Here is a 23,308-nt window from a genome sequence, read left to right as displayed (position 1 = left end):
AGGTAAAAGGCGCTAAGATTATCAGCTTCCTACAAAGCTGGGGAAAATCGGCATCTGGATAGAGGAGATAAGGCCAAACGCGTGCCCCCACAGATGGAAGAGCGAGCAGATTCATTCAGGCTGACAGCAGCCTGCTGGCCCGTGAGCGTGGGCTAACTGCATTAAAACCCAGTTATTGTCTCTTGCTTGGCTAATGTGTCAGAGGGGACGTAAGATGGAGCTGGGGTGATCCTAAACAGCATGGGATACTTATCCAGTACACAAGATGTATTCACGTATTTATGGCCAGGGAGGATTTTGCATAGAGAGAAGCATGAGAAACAACTATTTTTGTGGAATACTAAACAAAATTGCAGTCCTGAGCAATAAGCACAAGTCAAAAGTGGGCACTGACATGCAGTTGTAGTTCACTTAAAGTTGGCTCTGTGTGTTTATGAAGGTTTATATCTTCCAACTGCTGAATAAAGATTTCATGATCAATGGGCACATAACACTCCCTGTGATTAGTCTAGGTAGGAGGAGGAAGCTTAAGATAAAACAGGATACAGAGATAAAGTCTAGTATTTGTAAGTCCTTACAGACAATTCTGTAAATCTATAGATTAGCAACATTTCTGTGGCCCTGTTTCCCTGGTCCTGAATAACTGGAGCTCCCAAAAACTTCAAATAGATGCATTCAATGGCTGGGTGAATGTGGATTTAAATTAATAGTTTTCGATGCTTCAGTTTGGTCTTGTGACTTGATTTTCAGAGGATGAGAACAAGAAACTCCCAAGCTGAAACCACAGATATCTGATCTCTATAAAAATCTGTTAAAAAACACCCAAATTTATAGTTCAAAATTATACCTAAATATTCACTTTGGAGGAGAAGTCAACAAAATATGGAGTTTCAGTGTGAGAGAGCAGCAAATGGAGAAAAATTCTGGAGGAGCAGTGTAATCTACTGGCCTAATGGAAAATTACTTTCATTAAGTAAGAAGTTGTCAGAAGGCAATCAGTAACAAGGGACTAATATAGTACAGTGTCACTGTATTAGGGAAAATATCACATGAAGTAAAAAGAAGACAAACTGCTTTTCTCCTGTCTGTGATCATAATTTTGCCATGGCCACCTGCTACTTTTGTTAGGACTACAGGGCCTGTCAAAATTCCTCTAATTCCTTCCTCCTTCCTTTGGAGGGGTTGTTCCTGAGGCACCAGCTGCTCAAGGGGGATGTTTGATGGGACTGCCTCCAGGAGAGCAAGGTGTGACAGGTACCCACGTGAAGGGGGCCTGACAACTAAGTGTGCCATGACCACCCGAGCCCTCAGCGCTGGTGGCTTCACCACGATCCTTGTGCCATACAAGGAGCTTGTGGTTGTGCAACTCTGCAGCTCCATGTACCTGCCACATTCACATTTTTAATTAATTAGGCTGTTATTATCAAAGTACCATGACATTTCAGATAACCAAAGAGAAACTGCTTCAATTATGCTAGAACATGTACAAGCTTCTAGCGAGACTATCCTCATCCTAAAGGACTGGGTGGGGAGCAGTACGAAGCCACATTCTTCCTGACTGCTCTTCAGAATAATCAGGTCTGGCATTTGAGGGAGAGAGAAAATATCCTCTTTTCTTTATGGAACATTTTGCACTGAGCACATGTGTAGGACCCCACCTTAGGTCTCACAACTCATATAAGTTTGAGCAAAAAACCCCTACTATAAAATTGTAAGCTCCTGTTATCCATAGAAACAAGAAGGCTGAATGTTTTTGGCAGAAGAACTGCTAAAAGCATTCCAGCCTGGGCTGAAAATGAAATGCACTGCATAAAGCCATTTTTTAAGGTAGAAGTTGAAATTTAAAATGTGCATAAACCCCAGAAAGTGTTGAAGCAGCAACTTGGTTGTTTACCACAGGGACATTGGCAAAAGATAAGATTTATTCTGTTACAAATTTAGTATTAAAAAAAAACCACATCATTTTTTCAAGGTAGTCTGCTACAAAAGTGTGTCGAAGGCCCTTCAAGCACATCCTTATTTGGGACAAAGATTTAGACATGGAGGTCCTGACCTTCAAACGCATTTGAACATCTAACTCCTGTGTACTGAATGGCAATTAGGAACCTACATAGGAGGGGCACTTTTGAGGATCTAGGCATATATTTATATACAGCAAGGATATGCAGAACAGCTGAATGGACTCATGGATATATGCTGCTGCTTTTACTTTGCCTCTGGTTGCATCAAATCTCATTTCTCATTCACTATCATCTCAGCAGAACCAGACTTCATGCACTTTCAGTCTTTGATATGGACTCTTTGCTCTCTGCAGAAGGTGGTGGCGTTTGGCCTTTTCCGCTCCCCTGAGAAGGAGTCAAAATTCAGGTCAGATGTACAGCATGGTCCTCCCAACCTCTGGTGTTTTTTGCCCAATGATTTTAAATAGTGCTGGCTCTGTTGGTTCATGCCATTCTGGTTTATTCTTTAACTCTGCCAGGCAGGTGTAGGAGTCACGAGAAGGCAGGACTGGTTGGTGTTCAGACTTAGCTTCTGTGGTGTCTCATGAATTCCAAAAAAATAGTATCACAGTGCTCGTGCTACCTTTCAGCCCCAACAGGGACTCTGCTTTTTTCCAATGTTTATACCAATGTGCCTGTTGAAATGCCTTGGAGGCAGCCCTATCAAATCTGCCCTGACGATCTTCTCTTGAAGGACTTACTAGTGCTTCCCAATGCACCAGCACAATCTGCTTAGTGTGAGTGGCAGAAGAGTAGTAAATCACATTTGTCTTTCTCATTGCACTGAAAGGGGCATCAGAAAGAGGGAAGCCCAAGTAATGGCTGTACCTCTTCCTTCTCGTGCTTCTGGTGTTCAAATCTGGCAATTCTGATTTCCATGAGTTTTGTGAGCATGCTTGGGGACTGTCTTAAATTGCATGGTTCGCTGTCAGGTGAGGAAGAACAGTGCCTGAATGTGCACAGTGAACATAGCTGGAGTGCCAGACTCCAGCTTGCTGGAGGGGACTGAAATGGTAGCAGTTCAAGACTTGAAGAACTTTGGCAGGGCTGTAAAAATACAAATAATAATAAAAAGTGAGACACTGTGACCCTGGCAGCAGCGGGATGCCTTTGCATGCAAGTCCATCCAAGATCTGACTAACTGTCTTGTAAGGTCCATGTGGAACGTGTGAAGCTTTGCAATAATCCCTTACTGAAACAAGTCAGAAGATTTAACAGCCGAAAATGGCTCGTACAGCAGGCATTTGGCAGGAGCACAAGCCAGCACACAGCTCCATATGCAGCCGAGCTGTTATTCTTTTGTGCAGTTTGGCCTTAATGTTAGTGCCTTTTTTAATGCCTGCCTAGGACCAACTGACCAGACAACTGAACAACCAACCAGAAGTAACAGAAAAGGGCTATGACTCTGTAACAGGGCTGGACAATTCCATGACCATCCCTTGAGAGGGGAGGTTTTTTGCTGTAATGCCCCAGCCCTGCTTTAGGTGCCGTACGGAGGAGATTGGGAATTGATGTTGGTAGGATAGCCCTCTCTCTGGAGACAGGCAGCCCATGTCAGTGAATGCTCTGCACTTTCTTTTTCATGTCAGTGATACTCCCTTTTGAACAGGCTGATCTCCTAGTATGGGAGGAGGAACCAGCCTGCTGAGGTTCCCCCCCATAAGAACAAGGACTGCAGGTATCAGCATCACACAGAGGGGAAAAGACTTCAGCATCCTGATTGTGCCAGCACTTTCGAGCAGGACCAGCCTCAGTCTGAGCCTTGGTTTGTAGGCAAGGAATAATTAAGAAAAAAGTGTTTTAGTTTGTTTGTAACTTTTTTTGCTTTGATTTTTTTTGTTTGTTGGTTTTTCCTAAGTTGTGCACTTTTGCAGCATATTTCACTTGGGGATCTTTTCATACTATAAAGGCACAAATTAATTTAGCCTAAAGTCAATTCCATTAAGGAGCTAATATTGCTCCTGTAGATAAGGACTTGGAGTGGCAAAAAGTTTAAAGCTTTGCAAACTTAGTTCTGCCCCACTGAGGCCAATGGGGTGCTGAGGGTCCTGCACTGATGCCTGTGACAGGATGGAGGGGACAGCCCAAGCAGTGTGTCCTCTGCCTGCAGCGTGTCCCAACCCTTCTTAGCACCACACGTAAGAGACAGTAGCTCACTTGTGTTGAGTGCCTAACTTCCCTCTACTCAAAATTATAATAAGGATGAATAATTTAGTTCTGCAACACTTTGGATGCAATCTCAGTTGTAACACTGACAATCCAGATATAAACTGCTATGAATACAATCAGGATCTGGCTTTTGAAGGTATGTATTTGTGTGTATGTGTGTGTGCATGTGCATGCATGTGCGTAAGAACGGCAATACTGTAAACATTGAAGTATGTCAGCGAAAACAAAGAGATTTAAGTGGGAAAAAAAGAGATAAAAGGTTTCTCATTGCTGTTTAACTTGGAATATTTCCTAAAATAAAACCTAGTTTACAATAAAAAAATGACTAAGAGGCCATGCAGCTCTGGCATGATACCTTTCAAGTGGAAAAAGAATGGATTTGAAGCCATGCAGCTCACATTCTCCAGTATGGAATTAGCTATTCTGCCAACAGAGCCACGCAACCAGGACGTTTGCTTTTATAAAGGGATTTCGGTTGGGGGGGGGTGAAAGGAAAATATGAATACCAATCTGGAGCAGCGTTCTTGGACTCGGTCTCCCTACTCCTGCTCTTATAATAGCCCTAGAAAAACACAGCAGATGATGTCATGGCAGCTGCTGATTGCCTGACAGACAGTTTCCGCAGCGCAACATGAGGCCCTTTGGTCTCCGTGTCAGGGAGATTGGCAGCTGAATGGCACCAATGAGAGCCGGACTGTATTCCCTCTGGGAATGCTGCCTTCATTGATAGACAGAAGGCAAAGGGAAAGATTGTCTTTGAACCTGAAAAGAATCCCCCTTTTTTTTTCTCCCTAAAGCTCCTGCCCCCGGTCTCCACAGCTCTTTTTTCATTCTCTTTTTTTAAAGGTGTTTTGTTCTGCAGCAGTTACTGAGCTTAATGGCACTGAATGACTTTTCCCCTTCACAATCTGTCAGTCAAAAGCTCAACTCCGGGGCTGTTAAATGAAGTCCTTTCAGAGGCAGACAGAGGAGGAATGTGTCAGTCACCCAACAGACCCTGTTGTGTTTTAATCTGTCAGAGGGGTGATAGGGGAGAGCAGCCGGGCTTGGCTGGGGCACATTCCCAGCGGCAGCTAAGAGGCCCTGACAAATCCAGGTGGTGGAGCCAAGAAGTCAACCAAGCCATAAACATTGGCGAGGTGCGGCGCTCGCGGCCCCCAGACGCTCCGGTTTGCAATCGCCTGTGAGATGTTTGGGCAAACTTTCAGGAAAGGTTTCACAGTAAGCGTTTTTAGCAGAAAGCCAGCCTTTAAGCACAGGATGGATCTGCACACGGTATGGCTTTCAAATTAATATAACTCTTAACTAAAACACTGGAGACAGTAATCCTCCGGATGAAATGCATTTAGGTGGACTATGATTCCAAGCCATTTCTGCTGAATTACCTTAATTTTTTGAGTTTCCCCACATTGTATGACATTCCATTAATCTTACCTATTAGGTTAAGCCTGAGGTGCAATTTATTCTGGGGACTGAACGGTTGGTCCTGTTTGCTCAAGGGCCAGTGTTTTACTGCACGCTACGATCATGCAGTTGCTGTAGTGAGAATAATGATCCCCTACCTGTGTTTTGAGGGTTTGCTATTTCATCTTCTACTGCTGTGTGAGTGGGTTTAGACAAACAACTCCAGGTTTTATCGCATCTCAGAGAGAATGGCTCTTGCCCAGTTTTACAGAGGTGGCAAACTGTGGGTCTGCACACAATGTGGCTTTGTGCTACTGTGGCAGCTGGACCCTCCAAGCACATTCTTTAATGTGTGGGTTTTCCCTTTGTAGTGAGGTGGGCTTACTGCCCCTGCAGCACTGCTGTGCCCCCCCTGCCTTTGTGCCTAGCGGGGATGTGATCTCAGACCCAACGAAGTCAACAGAAACAATCCGCTGCCCACAACACATGCGGCCGGAGGGTCTCTTTTCCCATCTCGTCCATTCCGCATGTCTGGAAAGACATGGAAGATCACTGGACTCCCCCAGTTTGTCATTCGATAATTTAGACAGAGTCCACCATATCAATGTGTGCTTAAAAGCTGCAGCAGAATGCATTTCCTTTCTGTTTTCTCCCCTGGTGCCCCGACAGATTTCCCTTGTCTTTACTTGCAGCAACAGAACTGTATCTGTCCTGCCCCCAGTGGTCTGTGACCACTGCTGGGCGAAGATTGCATTGGAAGTTCAGCTGCTTCTGGAAGGATTCTTCTCCCGGACGTTGATAGCTATGGGTATAGAAAATACTGCCTTAATAAACTGCACATTCTGCTTATGGTTAAGTTCTGAAATATAGGACTTGCTCGGACAAAGCCCTAAAAACAGCACATGACTGATATGCTGAGAGGAGAGATTTACAGCACTGGCAGCTTTTACAATTAATTTTCAAGTCAGTGGGTATGTCCTAGGATAAACAGAGTGGTTTCCTTTCACTGAACTAGAGCAATAGTCAGAGCTAAGAGCCAGCAGGGTACAGAGTCCTGGCAGGACTCTAAAGGTACATCTGCAGTTGTCTCTGCCTCTGCCTTGCCTGGGTCTGTTTCCTTTTACAGCTGAAGGAAAGAAAGAGGGTGTTTTTTTTTCTCTTTTTTTTTTCTTTCCTTTTTTTTTTTTTTTTTAACAAAAACACCTAGAATCCCTAGATACCCCTGTAGAATTTACTTGAGAATTGTCGGAAGTTTGTAAGTGGAAAATAACCTGAGTTCATCGAGCTAAGCTGCACGGGATGCTCCTGTAAAGGATGCTGAGTTGAGGTCCTTTGCATGTAGTCACAGAAAGCTGTCTGTGTTTCTCTAGCCAAACTGGACTTTTGTTCTCTAGGAATCAGGGAATCTCGCCATCTTATAAAGGAGCTGAATTTTTAGGGTATCTGCTGTGTCACCAAAAGCTGCACCGTGTGGCTGGGATGGCCAAATGCAAGGCCCTACAAGAGGAGCCCATTTCATGTGCCCGGACTTCTGCTCCAACCGTCACTCAGGGGCTGAGCTGCAGAAAGAGGCAGTATATGAGTGAATAGAGCCTCTTGTCATGTAGATTATTTATCCTTTATGTAGAGAGGAGTAATTAGGCCCCGAGGGCAGTCCATCACTGTCCTTGGGTGAGATTGGCGGAGACCAACTGACTCCTCTTCCACGGATGCTAGGAAAGCAAGCTGTGCTGCATGCCGGCCCCGTGTGGAGCACATGGCCATGGTGCATGTTGATGTGGTCAGAAAGGTCACTGTCCCCACTGAAAGGGAGGGCTCTGCAAGAGCTGCCCGAGGAGCATGGGCTAACAAAGGCAGCGGCCCCTTCTCTGCGAACGGGCAGGAATGTAATTGCCGAACATAAGCTGCCCTTGTTTCACGGAGAAGATTCAGACAGCCCCCTTGGGGTTCAGCTGATTGGAGGGAAGGCTTGGCCCTTTATGCACTTGCAAAACCCTCATCAAAGAAACGTTCCTTTAATAGTGCCTTAGCACTATTTTTTTTTAATAGTGCCTTTTTAGTTAAAACGAAACCTAGCCATACTGCCTGGAAAATGTGGAAAATGCACCAAGATGTTCCCAGGCTAGTTCTGAGGGGACTTTCTGTTGTTGAGTTTTTGTGGTAGATCCAGAAGATATAATGAACTAAACAGAATTTCCTTTGCATGTGTGTCTATTTTAATGAGTCTCTTTATCTGCATCTTTTTGCTGATATCCTATATTTTTAAGTTTTTGTGATATGATTGGAGGCTGCACAGGCAAGCAAAATATTTCCACAGATGAATGATGTATCAGTTTGGCTATCTGTCTATCCTATCCATATGCTCAGTCACGGGAAATCATCGGGCTATAGCAGCCTGTCACTCACCCAGCTAAAGAAGTTTGAACCATATCAACATCTGCTTAGAAGTGGCCAGGCTGCCACTGAATTGCAAAAGCTCAGTTGAACCCATATAAGTGGAAATTTTTTACTGTTGGCATAAAAGCATTTACAAGCTGAGACATATATTATAATGGGAATGAAAATAAACCCTTAAAAAATCTGCACCCCATTTGTTCAGGCTGTGCCTGAATGTTCCCATGCTGAGAAGCACTTCTTGCCATTTATTAAGTGTGACTTTAACTAGAAAGTAAAGCTGTTCATTCAAATAAAATGCATTCCTGGGTCTCCTACTGGAATAGCTGTCATTTTGCTGAAGGGAAGTGTCACTGTTACACATATACCAGCAGTAACAGTATTCTCTCTGTCAAATGCCTATGGTGCAGTCCTTCAAGAGCCAAAATACCCCACTTCTTGTCACTAACATAGCATGCAAGCCAGTTTCCCTAAAATTTCTCTACAAGTTTCCTCTATGTTTCAAGTGGGATTACAAAATATATTTAACAAAATGCATATATATATATGTATTTCTTTGAAATATTTGGTCACCAGGTTTTCCTTCACAAAAATCTGTGGGCCTGGAAGATCAAATAGCCACACGCACACACACATACTTTTAAATACAGTGGGCCATGTCCTCACTGAACACAGGCTGTAGCCACACAACTTAAAAGTGATGCATGTGTGGGTGACAAGTTTGAAAGAGAAATTACTCAAAACTTGTACTTTTATGCTGAGAAGGTTTAGTCCCTATGTGAACGCCTGCTAATTTTGTAGGGGAAAAAGTGCAGGTGTTCCCATTTGCAAAATAATACCTACAAGATCAGGGACCAGGTTGAGAGTCCAATGAAAAGGAGATCCTTCCTTCCTTCATTTCCTTGAGTTAAGCCCTAAAGTTCTACAAACTTCTGGTTATTGTTAGAGGGGAATGTAAAGTTTGAAAAAATATTTTGTTAAGCTATTTATATTACTCCTAGAAAGAAATTGGAGGAATAAAAAAAAAGACCCTCATGAGTGGCATGGAGTTTTCAAGCGGGGAGCTTGGAGGTGCTGCTTGTAGCTAAGACATTGGGTGTCAAGCGGGATGCAGGGCCCCGCTGGGGAAGGAAGGAGGCGGCTGCTCACGAGGGGTAGCAAGGGGACGCTTGTTGGGATTCGGGTGACATGGGCGCCACCAGTCTCGCTGCTGTAGGTAGCTTCTCATTCTCGGATCAGAGTCCAAACGTTTGGGTTTTCTTCCTCCACCATTCCCCACACGGGCGTTTTGCAGGCCACAAGGTGGCATATTCTGCTCCTGAAGCACCTTCCGAGCGCCTGGAGCCTGGCCGGACCTGATGGGTCATATTCTTTCAAGATGTTTAAGCCTCTTTTTTTAAGTTGGCACATGTGGGTGGACCTTGTCTCGCCCTTGAGAGGCCAGGCTGCCCTGTCGCTGTGGCCATCACTCCTCATAGGCCCCCGGAAAGGCAGGCCAGGATGAGGGTATTTTCCCTGCTCGGAGGCTGCCTGAGGAAGGGCCCAGGAGTTCGGCAGGCCTCATCAAGGACTCTTTGTTCCTGCTCTTTTCAGGCACAAATAATTAGAGGTGCAATTTAAGTGACCTCAGTGACTAACTGCTTGATTTGAAGGCACAATTAAGCGCCTAGACATATAAATAGCCTAAATTGGACCTTTCATTTAATGGCTGGAACAGTAACAGGGGCCAGGTTAGGAAACTTTGACCTTGGATCTGAAAACTGGCTATCCTGTACATTCAGACTCAATAGCTGCTTGAAACCTTACACACGCTGGCCTCCAGTCAAACCTCAAAATGCCAGATTTGCTGACTAGGAGTATACGTCCTCCAGGGGCTGTTTACTGTGCGACCAAATGCCCTTCTAGAAGAATTAGTATCACCCTATCTGTTTGCCTTTTCTGTTGAATATAGCAAAGCATACGAGTGCTCCTTTCAGCCTGAGCCTGGCTGTGTGGGGTTACATGGGAGGCCCCATGCACCCAACTTAAATTGTCATCTCCAATGGGGAGACCAACAAGTCCTCTAGAGATGTGGAAGAACTGCACGGAAATGTGACATCCTCTGCTCTTCTAGTAAATCAGACTCTTCCTTTCTCTCAGAAGGGAGAAAAATCCCAACTGTTCAACAGCCTCTAGAGTATCTCAGGAAAGACAACCACCTTGGATTTTGTGGAATCAGAAAGGGTATCTCAGCTGAGCCCGTAAAACAAGCATTTTTTTTCTGCTAGCAAGATCCAAAGCGTGTTGTGAACCCTTGAACTCAGTACTAATTCACAGCAATGCTTCCTGGGAGCTGCTGTAATTACGAGTTGATGTAGCCATCTGGATATATCTAGCTATTGTTAAACGTGATGTTTATGTGATATTAGTGTGTACCTGTGCCTCTATAAAGTAAGAAATACAGTTTTCTGCATCAATGTTCTTGCATTCTGAGAGCTAGCACCGTCATTTTTCACATTTTTATGATTAGTGTATCCTTAGCTATTTTCCAGCAAAATTATGAACTCTTTTGGAAATGTTATATCTGTAGATTGCTATCTAGTATTTATGAACTAATTTTCTTTTATCCTCCTTCTGGGACCCAGAATGTCCCAGGGCTCTCCAGGCCACAGGGTGAAAACCTGTAGGGTGGAATGTATTACTTAGTACAGCCTGGGGCAAATGATGTTGCGGAGCTGGCAATATTCATTCTTAAGGCGGGGGGATTAGTCCACTGCCCTCCTGGTGGAAAGCAAGAGGAGGACAAGGTCTCTTCCATGTCCCCATTGCAGAGCCTTTTATAAGAGAGCAGCATCAAAGCATCTGAGGACTGGGCAAGATGCAGCTCTGTTTTAAACTTGAAGCAGCCAGCTCTATTGATAAACATAAGACCAGTAACCAATTTGCAATCAGACATGGTATAGGGGTTGTGCTTCTTGCTTTTCCCATCGAGCCTTGAGGGTGCCTAGATGGAAGTTGGGAAATATCTCCATCTGTGGGCTGAAATCTATAGGATGTGATTGCTTTTGTTATTGCGTGCATAAAATACTCCAGGCTCACAGACCCTTGGCTTTGACAAGTCACTGGTTAACATGATGCAATGGTCAGACAGATCTTAACATCTGCCCAGACTTGCTCTGTCACTCGGCTCTTGAAGACCAGGACAGCTTGGGAGTGTGTGCGGACTGGGTGGCACCATGAGGCAGCCTGCACCACAAGCGTGATTTTAAACCCAACATGCAGGGACAGATCCAGTGGCCTCCCCAGCTCCCCAGAGCTGAATTGCTTCCTGCCTCCCCATAAACACAGTTTGCCACTGCCAGTGTTTATTTTACTAGGAGGTCTCTTTGTGTGCTGTCACCTTTCCCTTTTAATTTTGGCCTCTTATAGACTACATGCTGGTTTGCAAAACCTGCCAATCTGAATGAGTAGCCCGGGGAATACAAGTTCCTATGGGATAAATGCTCTCACTTATGACTCATGGACTAGAATAGTAAAAGCTGATGTATAAAAAGCCCTGGGCACTAGCATACCACTGATGTTTTAAATTTATCTTCTGCAAATGAGAAAGATGTTTTTCTTCAAGACATAGAAAAATATACCAGCTCAGTGCAATCTAAATGAAGTTATGTGGGAACACTGCTCTGCACTGTATTGCCAATCTCTTGTGTTTATGTATAATTTTCCATGGGGCATTCCTGTCTGTAAAACTACTCAGAATGTTTTCCTGTGGACTTCTTTTGACTGGCAGGAATACTAGCAGCCCTAAGTGTCATGTTGTTCATTTGTGCATAGTGTTTTTATAGCTATTCAATAGCATCTGTGAGTCATTCGCGTACTGAGCCTTAGCTCTTTGGCCTCCTTCAGGTGGAGGCCTCCGGCAAGCGCAGAGGAAAGTGAGGATGAATGAGAGCTTCAGGACTGGGACACACTCCTTGGAGAAAGGTGCCTGGCTGAAAGTGATTGTCTGAAGGGAAAGTGGGTGCTGTGCTCAGCATGCTTGTTCCACCTCAGAGACGGCAAAGGAGGAATTCTGAGGCCTTGCCTGCATGGTGATTTTGACTCCGAGGAAGAGATGAAAGAGCAAGGGGAGCCTAGCCTGGTTCTGCAAAAGTACATCCCTTTGCACTGACTTACTTCTGAGGCTCGTGTACACAAGGGCATCTTCTGGAGAGGAAGCATTTTTCAAAACCATGCCACAGATTTCTGTGCCTCAGCTCGGGTTTTCGGTACCTGTCTGCTCAAACATGTGTCTTTCTGGGTGCCCCAGGAAATGTGTGGCACCGGAGCTGGGTCTCAGCGCCTGGCAGTGAGGTGGTGAACAAGGGGATGCTCTTTTAGCAGTTGCCAGCAGCCAAACTTTAATCATAAAATGGAGTAAAAAATGGTGACTTTTAACAGAAAAGAGAGACACCACAATCTTTTTGTTTATTTTTTGTTTTCTATTCCTCTTTTTTTAGTGCTGGAGGAAAAAGGAAGAGAAAAAATCTATTTGCAGCTATTCGCAAGGGGGACAAGCATCTAGTCTTTGATATTTCACATGTGCTTTAAAGTGAAATGGGAAAAATGCAGCAGAGGGCGACACTGTGCAATGGTAGATCCCATAGTTCCAAAAGAAAGGGTAACAAAATTGTACATTTTTCAGAGTTATTTGCATTTGATCTTTGAACAAAATTGCCCAGTATGACTCACTCACTCATTCCTGTGTTTTACTTGTCATTCTAATTTCACATGAGCTTTTAAAAACAATTCTTTTGTAGAGGTTTGGAAAATGTATAAAAACACCAAAGAGGTGAAAAAGAATAAAAGAAATATATATAAATAGGCACAGACTATGGAAAATGTTTTACAATACTGTAGTACCTCCAGATCATTTAAAATATTCTAAAATCTTCCTAGAGAGCAGTGCCTGCATTCTCAGCCACCAGTAAGGTTCTTACAAAGTTTCAACTGACTCTGCATCAAAAATAAGATGAAAATCCAGATTGGCTTGGGATTCATTTTAGAACTGATATTTGTGGCAGACTCAGGACTGAATGGTTAAAGTAAAAACATGTCAGATTTGAGATTCCTGCCTTGGCCATCTGCACTTTTAACTGAACTGTTCTGTATTTTGCAGTCAGATGCACTAGAAAAATACTGGCTGTTTTTCCTATTTGAGTTCACAGAGAATGTCAATCTTGTATTGGTCTTGAAACTCTACTGAAAAGCTGAAAAAGAAGAAAAGGAAATGATGAAATGCTCTTATCTTTTCAATTATTTATTCACTGGTTTTAAGCCTCCATTTTCACTCCTGGGATAGTAATGAGTTTTACGAATGTAAGGTGTCAGCTATAGGCTTTTCTGTTGAAATATCTAAATTTATGGCTCCTCTGGGCATTCTAGGCACGGATAATGCATAATTTTCAAACAGACTTGAAACTTTCATCTTCCTTTTCCCACTCCTTTTCAGAGATTTTTGTTCATGGAGTGATTTGTTTTGCTGTAGTGGAAACCATATGCTCTTCTAAATCTCAGTGGAGTGTAGAAATTCTGCAATGTTGCCAGATGTTACCAAAGAAACTTCACCTGACATAGAATTACATGAACTCCTCTTCCTCAGTCAGAACTTTGTAAGGAGGCATTTTTGTGCTAGGTGGCAAAAATAATAGAGGACAAGAGGAGGCTGAAGCATGGCCAGCTGGTGTAGGAGCAGTCTGGATATCAAGCTCATGAGGTCTGTGCCTTACTTCTGGTGGGGCAGGAGCTGGAAGATTTAAGAATCCCAGTCTCAAGAAGATGGGTTGCTAGTTCTTAAAGTTTAATCCTGCTTCTGACATACTTTGTCTTGAGTGGGTTACTTGGGGATTCATCACTTGTCATATTGGATAAAAACAGCCAAGTTTTGACTCTGTGAGCATGGATAATACCACGTGTTGCAGAGAAGAGGGGAAGAAATGCCAGAGTTGAACAGATAAAATAAGGGTGCTTTGGCTGGACTTCTCTGTCTCTGTTATTTAGTAGTTAGCATATGTCTTGAACTAAAAGGTCTTATTGCTCTCCCTAAAAACTTATCTTTAAAGGACATTTTACTAAAACACTGGATGATCTTGGTATTCTAAAAATTGTCTCATTCGTTTGTGAGTCTCCATGACTGCATGTTCTCATGGCTGCAAAACAGAGGTGAGTTCTGCAGTAGGTGCAAGGGCAGGGGATGATCTCTTCCTTAAAAGGGAAGATTGTGAGAACTGCTTCCAAACCCAGAGATGTTGGAGGGAGACTGACAGAGCAAAACTTCACAAAATGGTGTGGATTTTTATAAAGCAAATTTAATCTGAATGAGAGAGTAGGGCTTATTTTTCCTAGTTGCCATTTGTGAACAGTAGTCCACAGATCCCCAGAAGTCTGTAGACTATAGTTGAAACCCAGCAATTTGGTAAAGACTCCTGTGACAGTCACTCAGGCTTCACCTAAAGCAAGGTGCCAGTAACCTGAGAATCGTGTTAACAACATGGGTTTGCCTCAGCCCCTGTTGTGTTTAAAACATTATTTCATCTTGGAGTTTAGCTGTGTCTCCTCAGCTGTGCCATGAACGTAAGTGTGGTTTTATGGGGAGCTGTTAATGACCCAGCTGCATTGGATAGAGTAATTCTTGCTTATGCCATCCCGGGGCAGGTGTGGAGTGGTGGAAACCTGGACATAACTCTTCTCATGGAGTTAAGGACTTTCCCCTCTGACTCCTACTGATGGCTCATGACCAAGCTGTGAGAACATCCGTTAAGCGTATCCTTAAGCTGCTTTAAATCTGACCTTGTATATCCCCTCTGCCTGCATTCCCAGGACACAGGCCCTGTAACTCTCGCTCCTTCGTGAGAGCTCGACAGCTACAGGTGATGCCTTAGATTTGCACTGTATCCTAAATACATGCATTCCTAGATCATGTGGTTATACTACCTGCACTTTAGCTTCCTTCAGGAAGACATGATGCGAGATAGGGAAAAAAACATGCAAATTTTGTTAAGAACTCAAATATATCCATGTTCTTTCTCCAGATATATAAGAGAAACAGAACAAGAAAATGCTCAGTGTGGGACCCAGCCTTACTCTTTCTCTGGGAGATCCTGGGATCTTCTTGTGAAGGTCTTCCCTTGATTCCCCAGGGTACTGACTCCCTTACAGAAAAATGGTTGTTGAAAATGACTAAAGATTTTGTTTTTCCCAACTCTTTTGCATGTCTAAGCAGATCCTTGCTGTTTATGTAGCTGCATTGCTCAGTCTGGCTTCTTTGTTCAGCCTTCCTTGCTCACCTCCAACTCCACACAGTCTACATGCAACCTTGCAAACCTCAGGGTTTCATGTAGCCCATTGTCCCAGGCAGTTTGCCCTTCATTTTCTGTTGAGGTTTACCAGGTGACTATCACTGCTGGGCCACAGATGTGGGAACCCCTTGAAAAAGTGCTCACACTGCTTTCCTAGGAACAACACTCAACTCCACATCAACAGGCATTGACTGTCAAAACTGACAAAATTTAGGTTTTATTTAGACATCTGTCTCTTGAACCCTGTCTGCTCTGCTGGAGGACTCCTTAGTATCTATGCTGATGCGCTAAGCTATAGTTTGGACCATGCTGTTGTTTGATTTGTGTTGCTGTACTGTGTTACACCTCATTCAAAAGCCCAAGACTCTTAGCGTAAGTGAGATACGTTGTTCAAATGATATGTTGTGAAGTTAAATGTAGAGGTTTAAGTGTGTGTGCAATCACATCTTGTGAATTGGTCAGTCATATTACAAAATATCATTAATATGGGAGCTGTGTCCTTTTTTTTTAAACTGTAATTTGTAAGGAATCTTTCTTATGCATAGAATTGTTAGTTGATTTTTTAAGTTAAGAACAGAATAAATCTTGATAGCTTTATTCAGCAGTGCACTGTGGAAATGCAGCACATCAGCACAAATACACAGCCTGTCACAGTCATTCCTGCATAAAATATGAGCCACAATTTTGAAACATATGGTTACATGAGTTTTTATTTAAGTGTCATCTTCTTCAGTCAGCAAAATAAGGTCTGACTGGCCTGTGGGAAGTGGAGTCAGCACCTTCACCTGCTGAAGTGAAAAGGTGAGAGGGCTCCCCCAGGGACTGCTGTTGGTTTCCACTGCTGGTGTATGGTGGAACAAAAGCGTGAACCTTCACACCGGCTGCTAGAAATGCAGTGTATCATACACCTTGCTGTCCCAAAGCCAGTGGTCCCACTGTGTGAAACTCCCCATGAGGGTAACCAGATGCACCCCAGTATGAGAAGCTCTACACGTTCCCATTAAAACTTACTTTTGATTTTGCCTCTCGCTCATGATGGGGAGAGCCCCATACTAGCCCGTTTTGCCAGATATATCTAAGCTGTCACAGCCTATTCTGCTGAAGCTTTGAAAAGATTTAAAAGCCTCCCTGAGTCCTAGAAAGGAAGTAATAATTAGCACCTACTCATACAATAGGGAACCATCCTCTCTTCAGGAGAAGAGGAATAGGGCTTGTTTTCCCACTCCTGACAGCTGCCGCTGGGAGACCTTTCAGTGCTGTCAGAGCCTCTTTATGAGCAGATTCCTTTGTAGGTCTTCATTGCCCAGACCTACAGGTCTACACTTGGCATCTGTTTTTTTCCCAATGATGACTTGTTTTCTCCTTTCTCACCATCTTTCCCATCTAATTCACTGCCTACTACCTGCCTCTTCTGGTCATTCCTTTTTCTCTACTTGGCTTGATTTTTATTTAATGATGAAAACAATCTTGTGGCAAATGAAATGTGAATCCAGCCTAGATTTTGTATCAGGCTTTCCTGGATTTTTAGGAAGAGGTGGGTTTCATCAGTTGGGCCATTTGGAAATCATTAGCAAAAGGAGACAAATAAGGTGGTCATGGAAAAAATAGATATTTTGCTACAGAGAACTCATTGCAGAGCAGTGCTTGTAAATATAAGGGGAGATGTATCTATAAAGTGTTTGCCCTGGCTTCCCCAGCACACTGAAATGGAGTCATCTGACTTTGCTTAAAATTTTTTGATCCAGAGAGGAGGAGAATATTTCACTCACAAAATGTGGCTACAACTATGTCTGAACCTTTGACATGGGAAACTGAGGAAATTAAACCAGCTGCTACCAGTTTCTCCTGAGCCAAAAAAAGATGTAAAGCCTGCAAAAGAACGAAATGGTCTTTTCCCTCACAGTGCAATGTTTTTGGAAGAAAATAAAGTAAAAAAGAAGCTACTTTAGAAGGGAGGAAATATCTGGTTTTGCATTTCTGTATGTAATACAACATGTGACTGATCAGAGGCTTATGTTTTAAATTGTTATCATTGCAAACTTCATCGCTTCTGAAGTCAGAGCAGAGCGGGAAGGGGGCTGATTCCTTCTGCTGCCTTTGCCCTGCTCTGAGTCGTGCTCTGCCCTGCCAGTGAATTGCACGGTATCGTAAAATGACCTTTCATTCAGGCTACATTGAGTCACTTTTAGTCAACTGTTGGGAGCAAGTGAACCCCGACCTGCTGATATTCACTGAGCACAGGGAGGCATTTTCTTCTTCTGCGGCTGGGTGGTCCCAGCAGACAGTGGCCCAGATGTCTGCTCCTGATAAATCCAGTGTTCAGCTGATGGGAGGCAACCCGTCATTGGCTTCAATGGAGAGTGAAATATGTAAACTATAGGCAAGTGTTTGTCCCGGCTTTTAGGCTCCGGTATTGGCTCCAGACACTGAAAACACTCAACAGTGGCCTTGCTCTGCTTGGGGATGGTTTTCAGCTGCCCCGTAAGTCTTCTTCCACACTGGCCTTCTCCTATGTTGGGAACCTTTATGTGCCGGAGGCAATGTGGGCATCTTGCCCTCTGTGGTCACCTTGCCCCAAGCAGGGAGGGTGGGAAGCGCTCCCCTATTCCTGCTGCTTCCACTCCAGCCAGAATGCCAGAGGTTGAGCATGTGCAGTCAGGCCCACGCTAAGAATGGTCCTCTGCCAAATCCTGCAAGCGCTCCAGAAAGCAGCCCCAGCTTCCCCTCACCTGCCGCCTCTGGGAGCTGTGCCCATGTGGTTTTGCTGTTGGTGCTTGAGGCTGCCGTGCGCATGTGGCTGAAGGCAAGCTGGGCAGCGTCCACATTGCAATGAACTGCCCTGCTTCGTCTGCATCAAAGACTTTCTTTCACTGGAAACCATCAGCGAAAAGCCAATTTTCGGAGTCAGTTCTGCTCTTTTGGTTGTATCACCTTTCCTGAATGATTACCCAACCCTGTTATCATCACTGTTGTCCAGCTTCACCAACCCTTCTTGCCCATCCACATCTTCTCCTCGCTCACCTCCTTTCTTCTGTTGCCAATAATTTCTGCAAACTATTGTATACTGCTCAGTGGCAATAAATATTAATAAAGGTATATCAATTTACTGTCTGGAGTAGTGGGAGAAGAGGTGAGAGACATATATTTTACTTCTTCAGAGGCTTGGCTCCCTTTGGTTTGACTTTTCCTCCCAGAAGAATTGCCAAATTATAATCTAGTTTCCCTTCCCAGATGAACTACATCCTCACATCTGTCTGGCTCTGCTCCAAGCTGCTCCAACTCAGTAGGAGCTGGGAGAAAAGTTTAACATGCAAATTGAAAATGTCAAATTTTGGCTTTATTTATTGCTAGTTTTGTAGAAAAGAGGAAGTAGAAAGACTTTCTGTCAGAACAGCTCACTGTTACTGTTTCAGATTGAATAAATGAAGTTCTGGATTACAGTAAAAGGAGGTGTTTGGGAGGCCTCAGGGGCAATGCTGTAGGGGCAGTCTGAGTCGTGAGGGAAAATGTCAGTGCTGGGACCTGCACCCTTAAAAGGTTGAACTTTTTGAACACTGGAGACCTACAAAGTAGAACTAAAAGCAGTTGACCTAAACATAGTTGGAGCCTGTATCAATTTTGAGGTGCACACTGATATACAAACCAGCATGTTGCTAGAAACAGGGATCAGGAGTAGGAAAAGCACTGATTGGAAATGTTTGTCTTCACTAATAGACTTTGTGAATTATTCATCTCAGTAAATAACAGAGAAAGGTAAAATTTGCTTTTCTCTTCATTGAGTTAAAAAGTGGCAATTGCTGAGTTTGGTTATCAAACAGGCACTGTCTGTGTTCAGACTGAAAGCAGATTTCCAAGAGGCTGAGGACTATCTATCTCCTGCAGTTACCATGATCCAAAGAAAGGTACACTCATGTTTCCATGAGGAGGGAGTGATCGAGTAACTTTGCAGCTTCTATTTTAGATAAGATAAACTCCAGCCCCTTCTGTGTGCTTTGCATTTTTCACAGCCAATGTTTAAATAAAGATTCCTCTGATTTTTGGATTTGTGTGAGACTATGTTACTGATGTTTAGGGTTCAAGCCTGGGTTTAGTGCAGTTCAGGTTGTCTTCAGAGTTATTCTGAGCTCAGTGCTGAGACCTTTCCACACACTGATCCACCATTTTACTCTAGTTGCATCACCTCCTTTTGAAACGTCGATTAGGTGATCACACGCTCCATTAGAACAAGGAGCATTTGCTTATGCCAATCTAACCCACCCTGTGGGAGATAATTTCCATGAAGGGTTTGGAGGGAATGCTCGTGCCTGAAGTGCTCTGCTGGGGAATATAACACATTTTAACGACGCAGAGTAAGGGCGTTCTGGTGTAAGATGTTCTGATGTGGGGCAAAAGAGAACACCCAAACTGCTGGGCTAAAGCTAAGCAACAAATATTAGTAATTCTGTGTGAAAGGAACAATATGCTAGGAAGAGAAGGTAACTTAACAAGGCGTGCATGCAGCTCATGCTATCACTGATGCTGTCATCACGTTCCTGCTTGCTTGGCACAGAAAGGGATTCACATGAAGGCTCCTTGCAATGGGAAAGTTGCTCATATGCAAGCACACTGCTGCAAAGGTGTCCAAAGAACATGGGAGGCAGAGAGTAATTAAGTTTAAGAAACGGGGAGCTAATGAAAAGTTCCGGAGTTGAGGAACAACACTGCTGTATCTGAAGCTAAATGATCCATAGTTGCTCAAACTGTGAGTATTTGTTCAGTTGTCTTCCAGATGTGTGTAAGCCTATAGGCCAGCAGCTTTTGTGTCACAGCAATAAAGAAAAAAATGCCACCTGCCATCTAAAATTGAGTGTTAATACACAGACAGATGATAAGGCCATGGGCTTAGCCCAGTGGTGTAAAGAAGCTCATGCCTGTATGTATGGAAGCTGAAATGTTGTTTAAAATGGAGCATAAGTTATATACTACCATTGCCAAAGGGAGTCTGTCCAGCACTCTACTGAGAACAGGGAGATGATTCCTAACTGCCTGGATATGATTTGTATGTCTAATGTAAATCTGGTGGAGAGGTGTTAATAGCAGATGCATACTACAATATTTCATAAAAGTGGAGAGAAGCAAATTTTATATATCGCTTAAAAATAACCTATTATTTTAGTTGAAATATAGATGTGATGATTCCAAGATGAAAACCTATATGAAGCTGTTACACAAGAAAATATTCTAGATTCTCTCACCAGTTTAAACAAAAAGTTCCTAATAATAAAGAAGATTTTATCTAAGATGATACCTAAGCAATTCATTAGGAGTTAAAGAAAATTTGTTGAAAAGAATAGATGACGATTACTTAAGGATGGAACAAAAGATGGACTAGAGATTTCTTGAGAACAGTGGTACTGAAAGTTATTAAGGCTTGTTGCTTATGTCAAAAATGCAGACGGCTCTGAACAGAATGGTGGTATATTGGTGTTCAATGCAAAAATAGCCACTCTGCTACCAAAGGCTATTTAGTGGACTTGTGAAAACTGTTTGAAAAAAGTTATGAAATAACGACAATTTTGAAAAACAACACTTTTGGTCAAAATTATTTTTAATAGAAATTTTAACAAGGCGTAATATTACATGTCCAGTGTCTTTCATGTTTAGCTCATTTTTTCATGTATTTAAGTAAATCGGATATTGATTTTAAAAGTCTATTATTAACTTACATTTTTATGAGTTTTTAATGAACTTTAAAATATGTCCAAACAACATAATTGAAACAGGTGGATCCAGAAAGACGAATTATACTGTTGTTGTTGAAACTGTTATTCTTTTAGTTAAAGGAGATCCCTTAGTTAATGAATTGGAAAACTTCTGTGCAGGAAGGTGTATTGAGCTAATCAGTGCACTTAACTAAATCAGAATTTGAAATAAATAGGGAAGAGTATAATTATATATATTTTTATGTCTGATTCTGGAGTCCTTACTCACTGAAGTAATGTGACTTAGCTCAATGAGACTATTCACATGAATAAGCATTAATCATATGAATAATGAGAAAGGGTTGAAGGGTCATTCCTAAAGTTGCTAGGGAACTTTGCAGCTGCTTCATATGGCCCAACTATCATTATATTTCCCCCAGTTATTACTTTTAATGCAGTAGTGATTAATTAAACTGGGCTGATATTTACCCCATGCTGCTTTGTGTTCTGTTCAAATCCTTTCTAAATGCTGCCTTGAGGAATTAAGTGGGTGTAAGAGGTGTACAGGCCAAAGCCTACAGCAGTTCCTCTGCATGAGGTGCATTCCACTGACCATCGGTTTCAGATTTCCTTTCTCATGAAAATTGTCTTGGCGTCCAGCATGGGGTTTCCAATTCCCACCCCTCTCTTCACTGTCCAACTATATCAGCTATCTCATGCTATGGCACTCAGAATTGGAGAAATATTTATAGCTACCTGTGGATATCAGGAGAAATCTGCAGTGGTATCTTCAGTTGTTTCACAAAGGTCTATATTAATTACTTCCTTTCTTGGTCCCTGCAAAAATAAGTCTGCATCTTTCAAAATAGCAGTAGGCTTGAAGCCAAATATTCTGCCAGGTGTTTTCTTCTCTCAGCACCTACAGCCAACAGGATGTCATCTCTGCTGCCTCCGACAGCCCAGGGACTGTCCTTCCTTATCCATAATGCCATTACCAGAAATATACATTAGTCTTGATGCTGAATGATCCGGCAATCCATTTCTCCAGTTCTGGATTTGCCTTCTGAAGGGACAGTTATGGTCATATCAAAACCATCTGCTTGTCTCATACCGATGAGTACAACATACTGTATAGTTTTTATTAATGGTGTTTTTTTCAGCAGCATGGAAAAATATTTCCAATAGCTTAATTTTTGATTTACTGTTATTTTTTTTTCCCTTTTTTATGGCTGTGGGTGAGATTGGAAGAATCTTGTTCTATTTTTTTACCCCTTGAGAAAGAAACTGACTTTTGATCCTTTTTTGAATATTTTTCTGTTCTGAGATAGATTTGTTCATTTTTGATACATTATTGTCTTTGGGCACACCAACTTGAAGAATACCGAGACACTTTAATTTTGGCAGTTCATACCTTTCATACCTCCATACATGTGGACACCCAGTTCAGAGCTAATTGTGCTGTCCTGAATCAAGGTGTTTTAGTTCCTATGTATTTTCACCCAGGTACTTTAGAGGCATTTTTTTTGCTCCAAATGATACATTCAATCAGCATATTTTTGTTAGCTTGTAGCTGCAAAAGTAAATGGACTATCTATCTGAAGAAAAATGTTAAGCAAAAGGCCAGACAATATCCTGGAGAAGAAGTGGTAGTTCTTTAGTCCTGCTAGGGAAAGGGAGGCTATGGGTGTGAATATTGATAAGAAACTTGGATGAAACAAAGCAAACATTAGAATATAAATCATTGAAACTAGAAGTAAAAAGCTGGTGGCAGTTTTCCTCACCTGTCCTCTTGGCAATGATCCATTGCATGATAGAGCACGCTTCCTGTACAGTATCAGCATTGTTTGAAAGCAAAAACCAGGCTACGGAGAACAGATTCAGAGACCACTGTTGATACGGGGAAAGGTGGGCAAATGTCGACACTAGGCTCTTCATAGGCAAAACAATATTCCTATACTTCTAGCTAGATTCATTCAGCTAAATGAACTGTCAAAATGTGCACTAATTCAGCTGTAATAAATAAATATTAGAAAAAGCAAGCTGAGCCCAAACCTGGCATTTTGCACGGGGCTAGGTGAACTCAGCCACCTGAGTTCACCTAGCCACTCCTGAATTTGCCAAAAGAAGGTGTTGACCCCTGCTGCATGAGTAGAAGAGGCTAACATCCATAACATGCCTTTCTGCTACACTCTGTGCAAGAAAGCCCTTCACAAACTGTTCAGCTTTATCTAAGCACTCGCCTTACATTCATTTAAGCATATGCTTGCACAATCTCCTGATTAAGAAGGGAAGGTTTTATTGAAACAAAGCCTAGAAACACCTAAGTTCTGTCTTTGGCCAGATA

At 42.8% G+C, this 23,308-nt stretch overlaps 1 protein-coding gene across 1 annotated transcript in view; it reads left to right on the top strand.

The window, feature by feature from the left end:
- Window positions 1-21,752, top strand: part of SKAP2 (src kinase associated phosphoprotein 2) — a 513,964-nt gene extending 492,212 nt beyond the window's left edge. The window contains exon 13 of the mRNA XM_088519719.1: window positions 21,734-21,752. The gene's annotated coding sequence lies outside the window, so the exon portion shown is untranslated. The remainder of the gene's footprint in view (window positions 1-21,733) is intronic.
- Window positions 21,753-23,308: the final 1,556 nt, after the last annotated feature.

The sequence above is a fragment of the Tinamus guttatus genome, unplaced genomic scaffold (genome assembly GCF_059628265.1).
Source record: "Tinamus guttatus ecotype Peru unplaced genomic scaffold, ASM5962826v1 Tinamus_guttatus_pri_ptg000067l, whole genome shotgun sequence".
Lineage (NCBI taxonomy): Eukaryota > Metazoa > Chordata > Aves > Tinamiformes > Tinamidae > Tinamus > Tinamus guttatus.
The sequence above is the reverse complement of the archived record's forward strand: the minus strand, read 5'-3'. Positions and strand labels throughout refer to the sequence as shown.